This window comes from Mixophyes fleayi, chromosome 10 (genome assembly GCF_038048845.1).
Source record: "Mixophyes fleayi isolate aMixFle1 chromosome 10, aMixFle1.hap1, whole genome shotgun sequence".
NCBI lineage: Eukaryota > Metazoa > Chordata > Amphibia > Anura > Limnodynastidae > Mixophyes > Mixophyes fleayi.
Window position 1 is genome coordinate 25,392,967 of NC_134411.1, and position 12,754 is coordinate 25,405,720.

The following is a 12,754-nucleotide window of genomic DNA, read 5'->3' on the forward strand; positions in this document are numbered from 1 at the left end:
CCAGTATCCCCATGCCAGTGGCCTATTCCTGGGAATGGCTTTCCAAGGGGTACACTGAGACTAGAGAATAGTATCAGTTTTAGAACTCTCAGTATTATATTAATGTAGAACACTGGATTCTTCGAAACAGCATTGGATTCTATAGTCAAGAGTTTTTTAAGCTGTATGTACGATGTAGCTTCTGTAGTGTCCTGCTTATGTTGAGATAAGGAATATTAAATTACTACAGAAATATAAAGTACTCACATACACTTACATGCATATAAAGTACTCACATACACTTACATACATATAAAGTACTCACATACACTTACATACATATAAAGTACTCACATACACTTACATACAATATATATGGGTTATACTCTGTGACTTGTCCCAGGCTGCAAAGAGCTAAAATTCTGTGTATTCAGATCACTCATTGCTATTATTATTATTATAATAATAATAATAATAACAATTATTATTATTATTATTATTATTATTATTATTATTATTAATAATAATAATAATAAACTTTATTCATGTTTAATCCTACGAATCATGCCCCAGTGGAGCTTGTATTCTAAATTATCTGCCGTACAAACACTAATATTAACTTAGCTTTACGCTTTTTGGCAATGGGTGAAAACCGGAGCACCCAGAGGAAACCCACTCAAACATCATCATCATCATCATTTATTTATATAGCGCCAACATATTCCGTAGCGCTTAACACAGGGAGAGCAAACTCCACACAACACAGTGTGCTGGTAGGAGTAGAACCCACGACCATAGTACTTTACTCCCAGTAGCATTTAAGATATGGAGTGTGACTGTAAGTGATATCGTGAATAAAGGACCCACTATGTTAAATAATTATCGATAGATTTCATCTTCATTACTACGTTACTCTGTTTAAATTGAAAAGGTTCATGCAACACTTCTGTTTCAATAAATGTTGATACCAAACTATTGTGGAAATTAGAACTTTTCCAAAATACTCTTATAGGCTTATGTTGGAATTAAATGAACTGCCTATTTCGCCAGTTCTTTTAAATGATATACTCATTTATATGTTCATTGTTACAACAACGTTCCCCGATACTGAATACCAAAGTGATAATACCACCGTTCATTAACTACACGTTTGTCATCAACAGTTAAAACAATAAAGTTGTCAGTAGATTTTCATAATACAAATATAGATCACTACTATTTATTAATATAATACTATTTGTAATACAGTGAAAGCTATTTGTAGCTTTGTGTGTTTGAGTTGATGGGAACTAAGCATTAGGATTTGCTTAGTGGTTAAGGCATTAATGTGTTTATAAGCTGTAAAAAAAAGAATAATATTGATGTAAAATAAAAAGTGTGTATAGATTCTATTTTATTCATGCAATTATCACTGTAAAGTAAGTATTTCATATAATTAGATTAGTGAATACAACACATGGCATATGCAAATTACATAACTGCAGTAGATAAAACAAAAAAGAATATATCTAATATAAACCCTCAAAAAAGCTCAATAGCTAATTAAAAACTGAAACAAAAAACAAACAACACAACAGATTGAAAGTATAGAAACCAGACACTAGATAATATAGGCACCTCAATTTGCCCATGTTGATCTTACTGTTATAGCTCACTCCTCACCTGGTCAAACCAGGATTTTTTTTAAATTATTAAACAGGCGTAATATATTTTTCAATTCCACTTTTCCATTTACCCGCCACCACCTGTGATATATACACAGATATACAGTATAGAGTCAATTTTAGTTTTGTAGTATGGAGACACATCCTGGCATTTCAGAGGTCACATGGTCACAAGGAACGGACAATTGGGTTTGCACCAGTGTCTTGAGTGAACTGCTCCAGGTCACTGTTACACAACCTTAACTACTGACCTGCAACTTGTCATATGATATCAGTCGCAACATTAATTGTGCATACACTGTAGAATGCATAGATACACCCATATAGCCACTAATGTATATAGGAACAGGCAACAGTTTTCAATAAAGGTGATACTAAAGACACGGTAACATTCTAAATAAACCCTGTGAAAGATACAACCTATTGTATGCAGTGTTTCCCTATAACACAGAGAGAGCAGACGCTGTAGTGTGCACCGCGTTAACGTCTCTGGACTTCCTAAGCATATTTCCTGACTTCTAAACCTTGGGTTACTTCAGTAGCTTAAATAGCTTTTCTGCTACATGTGTTGGCATGCTTAGGTGGCAGTGTCCTGCGCTGTCAGGACCATTAGGGTTTAACACAGGAAACTGTACAATTAAAAAAAGGATTTCTGAGAATGACACTCACATGTATAGCATCCAGATAGTTTTTTTTCTTTGCATGCTTCAGACACTGTATTATTTTTTTACACCGTTTATTAGTTATAAATTGTGAGACTGATAAGCAAAAGACTAATTACTAAGAGTGACCCTTCATTATATGAGGGCATGTAATAACGCGTGATATTATATAATGGTGATACTAAAGGCTGGAGTTGAACTGTATATCACTCTATGAACAATGTGCCTCACTATGACAATTTATACTACACCCTGATACCATATAAATCAGGTTTATATATATATATATATATATATATATATATATATATATATATATATATATGACAGATGGATATATATACCATATAATAAAGTTATATAGGGCCAATTTAAATGTTTGTATTCGGGTTCACAAAGTTCTCCCTACACCATCATCTGCATGCTGGGTTAGCTAGAGGCATTTAGTGTTACAATTCTGAATTAAATAACAGCACCTATTGATTTTTTTGTGTCCATAAATAACAATTACAAATAGGATTTTTTGCACATAAAGACATAAAGGAGAAGCAGGTTGTCCTATGCAGTAAAGGATTTATTTTTTTTTAAGTAAAAAAAGTTCAGTTAAAATGTGGAATATACTGTTAAGGGAGCTGGTGTTGGCTGACATTAAAAGGGTTTTATTTTGTAATACAGATTATGATCATTCAGTACGGAATCCTTTAGATACAGAGAGAAATTGTTTTCGAGACAGGAATAATTTTTCCCCTATGAAGTTAACTGTAAGTTAGTTTAAGAAAGTTTTTGTTTGCCTATTACGTAATAATTGATAATTTAAGTAAGTTGGATCTTGATAGACTTGTGTGTACCCTTCAGCCTCTGTTTGCCCATATATGGGCAGATCCATCCACTAGATCATATGGGGCACCATTAGTGGGGGTGAGCGATGATTTCTTGCCAGCCTGATTGACATCTGAATGATGTTGATCAGATACTAATTGGGATCGATGTTCTGGACCTATTGTATGGGGCCAATCAATGGAATGGCAGTATGTATAGGCCTCTTTAACAACCATGAAACGATTTGACTATGTCATACCAGACCAGTGCTGTGATATCATAAGTTTAATTTTATCAAATGACTCGGCAAACTGGCAAACAAAATAAATCAGCAATTGGCTAATCGTCTTTGTGCGTTATGGTTAGTGTTGTCTATGCCACTGGATAGATTGCGATTCAGCTAGAGGGATATATATAATACCAAACAACTCAGTTAATTTTTTTTGAAAGCTCCACTTATCATACAGCTTGTCTTGTTCCCCTTTTCAACGTGTAGCGCTGAGATGTCGTATCTGTCATCGGATCCCCCTTTCCTATTATGACAAATCTCTAAGATTATTGTGTTGTTAGTGTAAATTTCTCTGTTTAGTGTACTATTTATCACATAACAGTATTATATACTATGTGTTGCGTCTGTTTTTTAACATATTGCTATAAAGCAAAAAGTATATTTTATATCTTACTCCATGACGTTTTTGACTTTTACAGAATGTTCAGCTGCTCTCCCAGCTGTTTATTGTATATTTTCAGTGATTATGTTTTAGGTAGCAGCAGTGTTTTGTGCATTATATCGCTATAGTTGTTATTTTTGCACTCTTTTATGTGTTTAGCGGAATACAAGTGGTGCTTGTTTCGGTTGGTCACTGAGCTTCTCTATGTGTACTGTTTTATATGGGCATTTTATATTTTCTGTGAGATTCACATAAACATAGAAAACATGTATAAACTACTATAAACTAATACAAGAAAACATAGCAAAGCTCTTCAGTATGGGTGTGTTAGAACCGTTCATCTAAGGTCTAATGTGGCTGCCACAGCCGTGAGTCATAAAATCTGCAACCTGGTAACTGATCACAAGACAGTATGACTTCAGTATATATTCCACCCATAATCCCAAGCCCCCCCTTGTTTTCGTAGTTTATGTTAACGCTTGTAGGAAAAATAATTTTCTATATTCTGTTCTTGGCAGTTTCAAGACTGAAATAAAACTTACCTCCACTTATCCCTCCATGTCCACTCGTTCTCTCTTCTACAGTAGTGCTAGAATGTTTATGAAGTCTTTAGAACCTTCAGAATTTCTGCAAAAATGTGACCTTAAATTATTATTATTATTATTAATTTTTATTTATAGGGTGCCACAAAAAGTCCGCAGCGCCATACAGGAACAAACAATAGGACAGTACAAGGTAAAACAGCACTGTATAATAAACAGAAAAAACATTAACTCAGGCAGCTCAAGGCACAGCTAAAAAGAAAGGCTGAGGGATAATCATCAAGCTGGAAACCAATGCCCAAGAGCCCGAGCGCAACTATCAGGTTAAGAGCCACTGAAAGGTGCAGTGAAAAGCGAGAGTCAGAGGGTAGAAAACCCAAGAAGGGGGTGGGGAGAGTAGCTGGAGAGTAGCTGGTTAAAAGTGATGGAAACAGGAGGAGAGAGGGCCCTGCTCTAAGGAGCTTACAATCTAAAGGGAGGGGCAGATATACCGAAGACACAAGGGGTGAAATGGGGACAAAGTCACACAGAGTTAGAGACGATGGGGGAAGAAGGGATGAGATGGAGGGGTAACCATCAAGGTGAGTAGTTAAGTCGATAACTGATAGGCTTTTAAGAAAAGGTTGGTTTTTAATGCCTGTTTTAAGCTGCACAGATTGGTGGAAGTTCTGAGTGAAGGAGATGTTTCCAATAGAGGGGGGCAGTGCACGAGAAGTCTTTAATACAAGAGTGAGAAGAGGTAATCAGAGGGGAGGAGAGGCGACGATCATTGGCCGATCGCAGTGAGCGGTATGGAGTGTGAATAGAGATGAGGTTGGAGATGGAGGGAGCAGTGGAGTTGGCGATGGCCTTGTATGTGAGGGTGAGGAGCTTGAAAATGATTCTGTAGGGGAAGGGGAGCCAGTGTAGGGTTTGGTAGAGGGTGACACAGAAGTGGAGCTGCGAGAAAGGAAGCTAAGTCTAGCCGCAGCATTGAGTATAGATCGAAGAGGAGCGAGATGAGAGTGGGGCAGGTCAGTAAAGAGAAGGTTAGAGTAGGCCAAATGAGAGATGATCAGAGAGTGTATGAGAGATTTGGTGGCATCCTGGAAGAGGAAGGGCCGATTGCGAGCAATGTTACGTAACTGTAAGCGGCAGGATTTGACAAGAGAATGAATATGTGGGGCAAAAGAGAGAGAGGGATCATAGATGACAGCCAGGCAATGAAGTTGAGGAACAGATAAGATAGAGGAATTGTCAACAATCGACCTTAAATGTGTTCTGGTCATACTGTAGATAAAGAGAACCCAATAAACCAAACAACACACAAAATAATACAGTTTTAATTTATTCATTGATCAAAAGGGTCCAACATTAAGTTTGTTTGCCGATAAATTATGTGAACCTCTAGTATAGGCAGTTGAGTTAAGGGGATAACTAGGGTCAGAAGGGTCAATCAATGGGATGGGTGTGACAATCAGGGGTGTGTTTTGGTGACCCTGCCCTAATTAAAAAAACATAAACCTCAATCTTCAGTATCTTCACCAGGCAGGTTTGTGAATGCATGCCATATCTTGATCAAAAGAGATCCAGGCTGTATGCGCATTGCCTGGTCATTCTTTCTTGTAGCTTGTGAATACCAGAATTTAGAAGATGTGAGATAAATAGGTAAGAGCCGTAGATAGATAGAGATCAGGTATGCACATGTTAGAGCATTCACACTAGCATAGATTCACCGTTCAAGATACAGGACACACTTCCATCCCTAGTTTTATCACATTTAAAGCTTGAAATTAAAAAAATAAAATAAAAATGTTAACACATAGCATGCACAGTACACAATAAGATTATCTGAAAAAATAGTCTAATTTTAGGAGTTAAACTTAACCATGTTGAATATAATGGACTATTCTATATTCTCTACGCAACAACATCATTTCTTACAGACACAGATACTAATGTTAATATTACATTTATAGAAGTCCCTTTAACTCGTGAAGGTCTCATTTGAACCGTATATAGATTGATTAATAGATAGGTAGATAGATAGATAAATAGAAAAGATTATATGAAATAAAATAAATAGGGGGAATTAAACTGACTGCGTTACTCTTACTCACACAATATTACTGTTAGTTTGGTAATTTTAACGCGGATTTCTGCTCATGGTTCTCAGTGCTGAGAGCAAAAATCAGAGTTGAAATTGCCGTACTAACTAACGGTAATAATGCGCACTATTTCCGTAGTAATGCGGTCAATTGAATTCCCCCATAGAGATGGATAGATAATGTAAGAGCAATACAAAGTGCAAAATGCACAAAAAAATACAAATAAATAGTTCCATACATAATTACAGCATATAGACAATATACAAGAACTAAGAATTAAAATGTTAACAGTTTATTTATTGTAAAACTGTGTTCAGAAGTGGTTGTGTTCTCAAAGAGGGAAAGATCCCATAGAGATCACAAAACAACTGCTCTCATGATCCAGTCATCATGGGAAAAAACAAACAAAATGATGTTCCAATGTTAGGGATAAGGATACAGGAGTTCAGATATTATAAAATAATTGTTTTACACAATAGGAAAAAAAGGGGGGAAACATTTACAAAGGCAAAGGCTCACATTTAAAACATCGCTGACTTAAAATAGTTAAACTTATAATATGGAGTCAGAAGATAATACACATTTATGAGAGTATAGCAAAACAAAGCTGGTGTATCATTAAAGGTAATCCCTCCTTAAATACATTTGCATAAGTGGGTGCAACATTAGAACCCATTACTGTACCTCTATATTGCCGGAAGTCATCCTGGATCAAAAGATATAGATTTTTTTTTACAGATGACCAGTTCAATTTGTGGTTGAGTGTAATTTGGTGCATGTAACATGTTAGATATTGCTTGAATGCCTACCCTATGATCAATCGAGATGTAAAGACTCACAACATCAAGTTCTACAAAAGATCTTGGACCCTATCTTAAAAGTTGGAAACACAGAGTCAGCACTGGAGTCAATGAGTCTCACTAGTGATTTGTGTAAACTGTTGTGTATTTGGGGAAGTATATACAATACCGGTACATTGCATCTTCCCTAGTCTTTCCTAACTAGAAATTCTTGTAACGCAGCATCATTAATTCCAAACCATGATCAACCATATTTTTTTATCTAGAATTTACACAGGGGGTCTATACAAACCAATCTGATAATCTACTACTGGCTTCTTTAATGTAATTAGCTATATCCATCCCTTCCAATGCACCCTCTGTGTTTACGGGTTTTCTTAAATCAAGAATTTTAAAGTACAGAACCTTGAGGTACAAGCTCCTGAAAAATGCTTCCATATTAATATCAACTCCAAACCAGTTGCAATGACTAGAAGGACAGAAAAGAGGTATGTTTTCAGGGTCATTCTTTCTACTGGGGACAGTATATAGGACAATATATATAGCGCAATAGGCGATGGATAGGAGATGGATAGGCGATGGATTGGCGATGGATAGGCGATACATAGGAGATGGATAGGCGATGGATAGGAGATGGATAGGAGATAGAAGATGGATATTCGATGGATAGGCGATAGATAGGAGATGGATAGGAGATGGATAGGAGATGGATAGGGGATAGATAGGAGATGGATAGGAGATGGATAGGAGATGGATAGGGGATAGGAGATGGATAAGCGATGGATAGGAGATGGATAGGCGATGGATTGGCAATGGCTAGGCAATGGATAGGAGATAGGAGATGGATAGGCGATGGATAGGTGATAGATAGGAGATGGATAGGAGATAGGTGATGGATTGGTGATGGATAGGAGATAGGAGATGGATAGGAGATGGATGGGATATTGATAGGAAACATATAAAAGAAGGATAGGAGATGCATTGGAAACGGATATGAGATGGATAATAAATAGATAGGAGATGAATGGGAGATAGAAAGGAGTTAGATAGGAGTTGGATAGGAGATGGATAGGAGATGGATAGAGATGGATAGGAGATGGATAGGAGAAGGATAGGAGATGCATTGGAAATGGATATGAGGTAGATAATAAACAGATAGGAGATGGATAGAATAGTACAGTAATAGAGGTATATAAAAGAGACCACACTTACTGTGTTTCTGAAAAAGCAGCTTATACTCTTAGAATTATGACAAACATTAACTGCACAGCTCTAGGTTATTTAATTGAGTAACCAAAATCATCAATTTTAATTTCCAGTGCCTTTGTGGCTTCATCAGTTTTGCTCATTATAATCCTTATCTAGAGTTGAACGTTAGTCCCAGGCTCAGATATATGCTTTGGGTTACTGAGCAGCAAAACAACATGGAATGTTGAGTGAAGCCCAAGTTGCACTTGGCGCACCCCAGGCCTGGAATCTTTACTTAAGTGTGTAGAACTACAAACCACAGAAAGCCATCGTTATCTGCTTGGCCGTACTTGGGGTTTTCATTTCTTTTTTTCTTTTTTCTTAAACGCCAGTCACCAAGTTGATGATGATAATGGTGTAGTTTTGCCGTGACCACACCAAGATACGCTTAAAGTGCATCTTGTTGCAGTCCCATAATTACTAGTAGTTTGAGTTACATGGGTGTTAAGATACATATAACTCAAAATACAGGTGAAATCATAAAATTTGGGCTGCAAAATTGCAAGCCGAAAAATGTTCACTGGTATTCTCACTATCTCACTATCAGTTCTTACTCTGTAGAGCATCATCTTGTTCTGCAAAGAGTATGTCGTTCTCAAAGTGTGTGCATGCAGCATGTGTGGACAACTGCTCAGTACAACTTCTCTCGTTCTTTTGGACGTGGTTCTCACATTTATTGATGGCCACAGAATGCTGCTTCTCTTGATCGTTATATTGGATGCGCTGCTCACTCTTTGTTTTTTTTCTCATGTTATGTAAGCTGGATATTATAGTTTAATTATACTGTGTCAACATATTTTTCAATGTTCTGTGAGAAAACAAGACTTTAATAGTAGTCTGACACCGGACAAGTCAAAAGGTGTAAAAGTTTCTCTATGGCCCGCAAAGGGCATGGGATACCACATAGTGATGTATTAGACATAAGGATATGGCATACCGTATAATAAAAGGGGTTTTCTTCCTTCAGGCAAACAGTGGCGGGAAGAGGTGTTTTGGCATCCAAAATACGTATCCCCAGCACTATACCATACTAATTAGACCAGGATTATTGCACTGAATATCGTGTCAGCGTTGTGCCCGCATGATGCTAGTACCTCCCCCCCACGTTGATGATGCCAGAGCTGTGGCTCATTGACTGTGCCATCATTGAGGTTTATTGATTATATCAGTACTGGGTCCTGACTGATTGTGCCCCCATTGTTTGAAATTTATTTTGTCAGTGCTTTGCCTTACTGATTGTGCCAGTCGTGTGCGCTACTGATTGCGCCTGCACTGTGCCCTATTGATTGTGCCAGTCCTGTCCCCTACTGATTGCGCCTGCACTGTGCCCTATTGATTGTGCCAGTCCTGTCCCCTACTGATTGCGCCTGCACTGTGCCCTACTGATTGTGCCAGTCGTGTCCCCTACTGATTACGCCTGCACTGTGCCCTACTGATTTTGCCAGTCCTGTCCCCTACTGATTGCGCCTGCACTGTGCCCTACTGATTGTGCCAGTCCTGTGCCCTACTGATTGTGCCAGTCCTGTGCCCTACTGATTGTGCCAGTCCTGTGCCCTACTGATTGTGCCTGCTCTGTGCCCTGCTGATTGTGCCAGTCCTGTCCCCTACTGATTGCGCCTGCTCTGTGCCCTGCTGATTGTGCCAGTCCTGACCCATTGTATGTACCAGCACTGTGGCCTCCAATGATTGTGTCTGCACTCTAGCCCCAGTATTACCCAACCAGTGCGCCTATCTAACCCATTTCCTATTTAACAAATGACCTTCTCTATGTCTGGTGGTCTAAAGCTAAACCATAAATCACCTTGGGCTGGTTTATGTGATCACACAAGTCAACCCATAATGTAACAACAGGAGCAACTAAGTGCTAAGTGGTTTTCTATTGTAAACCACTACCTGCTGTAGTTACAATAACATTGGACAGTGGTTTTGACAAGGAAGGAGAGACCACCAAATGCTGTAGTGAATTAGAGAGGGACAGGATTTCAAATGCTGCTGAAAAGAGTGGCACTGAAAGATAAGAGATAATGTAAGCAGAGAATAAAGGAACAATGGAAGAGAGAATCCAGAGGGTTCCAATGTCAGTTCTCCAGAATACTTAGGAAAATACTGGTGACTTCTTGCCCCTTGTGATAACAAGACAAATGTGCTCATCATTGCTAGATGATTTCAAGCTACCAGCCAGCGTACATATTAGCTGTATCAAATTTTAGAGAAGATCAAGGGGTGATCTTGTTAGTTAACTGACTGTTCTAACCACAAGAACATAGGTCAAGAGTGCATAAAACATCATCTATTGCACCAGACCATAAACCACACAATAAAATGTATATGAGTAAAACACACTAAATGCTTCTTACAATTTATCAAATTACTGTCAATGCATTATGTATATTAATATACCAGTGTAACAAGTGTTGGATTCCATTTGAATGTATAATGTAGATAAATGTCTAAAAAGTAAACCCACCCAAAATTGTAAATCTTATATTTGATGGAGCTCATTAGGTTATCATTAAAGGGCTCATTTAGAGTTGAGCACCAAGGGCCTGAGTCATTAAGGAGAGCAAAGCATAAAAAAGGAGTAACTTTGCACCTGGGCAAAACCATGTCGCATTGCAGGGGGAGGTAAATTTAAAATGTGGGGACAGATTTATAGTTGGGGTAGGGCATGTCCTAGATCAACTTTAAATTTCAGCGTAAAAATGAAGCTATCAAGTATTTGTGTGCTACATGACAAAACAGTCAGTATTTAACTTATGTGTAAAATAATAAACTCATTTGCACCCCTCGCATTGTAACATGGTTTGTCCCGGAGAGCATTTACTCCTTTTTCCAAGTGTACATAAGAAAATATTGCGTTATAAAAGGTGTACTTATCTGTATATGCTGACTTGGATGTGTCCGACTGAATAACAACTGCATTTGTAGTGGATGTACATCAGGTGTAATTAGTCCTGCGATATGATAGAGATATGGTTTGTCATTATTAGTAGTTAGTACTAAAATCACATTTCCTTATTTGTAGGGAATACAAATAATATAATATAATAATGAATAAAGTATCATATACACAAGAGAGAATATTGTCTGGACAGTTATGTACTTGGCTTACACTTGGTCACCCCTGCTCATTCGCCATTCGACCTCTCCATGTCAACCATGCACATTTTCACCGAAACAATGGTTTTATAGAACAATATGGTGGTTCCTCTGCAAACTGGAGGCCAGCACCAAGGTGATGAGAGGAGCAGGGTGGAGTGGGCGCTCCGGCCCACCTAGTTTTGCATAGCAATGCAAAAAATTGAGATTTAACTTTGCTGAGTTAGATCATTGAAATGAGAGACAAGGGATGAGAGGGTTCATGTTTAGGAGTGTTCCTTGTACGTGCTATTTCCACCCCTTAAAATATTTTTGCACCAGTTCTCAGTTACTGGCGACCTTATATTTTTAACTTGTTACATTCTGCGCTTCCAGGTCACTTTAGCAAAGCTCCTTTCTAGGTATACTGTACCCAATGTACAAATATATGAGGCTAAATCAAACAATAGTTCAGGAGAAAAATTGAAAACTTTTATTCAATGAAACGCGTGGCTCTAAAGTGTTGTGAGTGGGGGGATCTCCCACGTTGATATGATGTTTACACTTTTGCACAGTATGACATATCCATGCACTCTGGCTCATTTATGACCCACACAAAATGCAGACCCACAATGTCTTATTTTTTGTGCAAGTGAGACTATTTGCATTCCGAGCACACTTGAAGGTGCGAGCCCACTTACCTGCCATTGGAAAACCAACCTGTGCTTGTGTCACTTTAGAATGTTTTTACTACCCGGGATGAAGTGTGCCTATGGTTTTATTATTCCTCAGAAGTGCAACTGGAATGAGGAAAATGTGCCCCTGTAAAAGTGATCTCTGCTCCTTTTGTGGGAGCAAAAAGTTATTTTTCATTCCTTTAATAAAGTAAATAATCATGTGAAACAAAATGGAATTGCATTTTTACACCTGGGTGCATAAGTAGATGCACTCATGGGTCTAAGCCACCTTCATCAAGCAACGCATTTATCTCAGGAATACGGTATTTTTTTTTATTTTTTAAATAACTTTATTTATAGAATACCAGCACACAAAGTATACATACAGAGCAAGAGTCACAATAGGCCAAGATAAGTGACAATATATACGACTGGCATTGGCTGTATGGCAGCCCGAGTTATTACACAGCAGAAGATATAAAAAGAACAAAAATAAAACAGACAAAATGCACTATCATTTGAACGAC

The 12,754-nt window shown here is 37.9% G+C and overlaps 1 protein-coding gene across 2 annotated transcripts in view; it reads left to right on the forward strand.

Annotated features, from left to right (window-relative positions):
- Positions 1-12,754, forward strand: part of SPI1 (Spi-1 proto-oncogene) — a 55,284-nt gene that overhangs the window by 18,890 nt on the left and 23,640 nt on the right. The gene's annotated exons all lie outside the window — the stretch shown is intronic.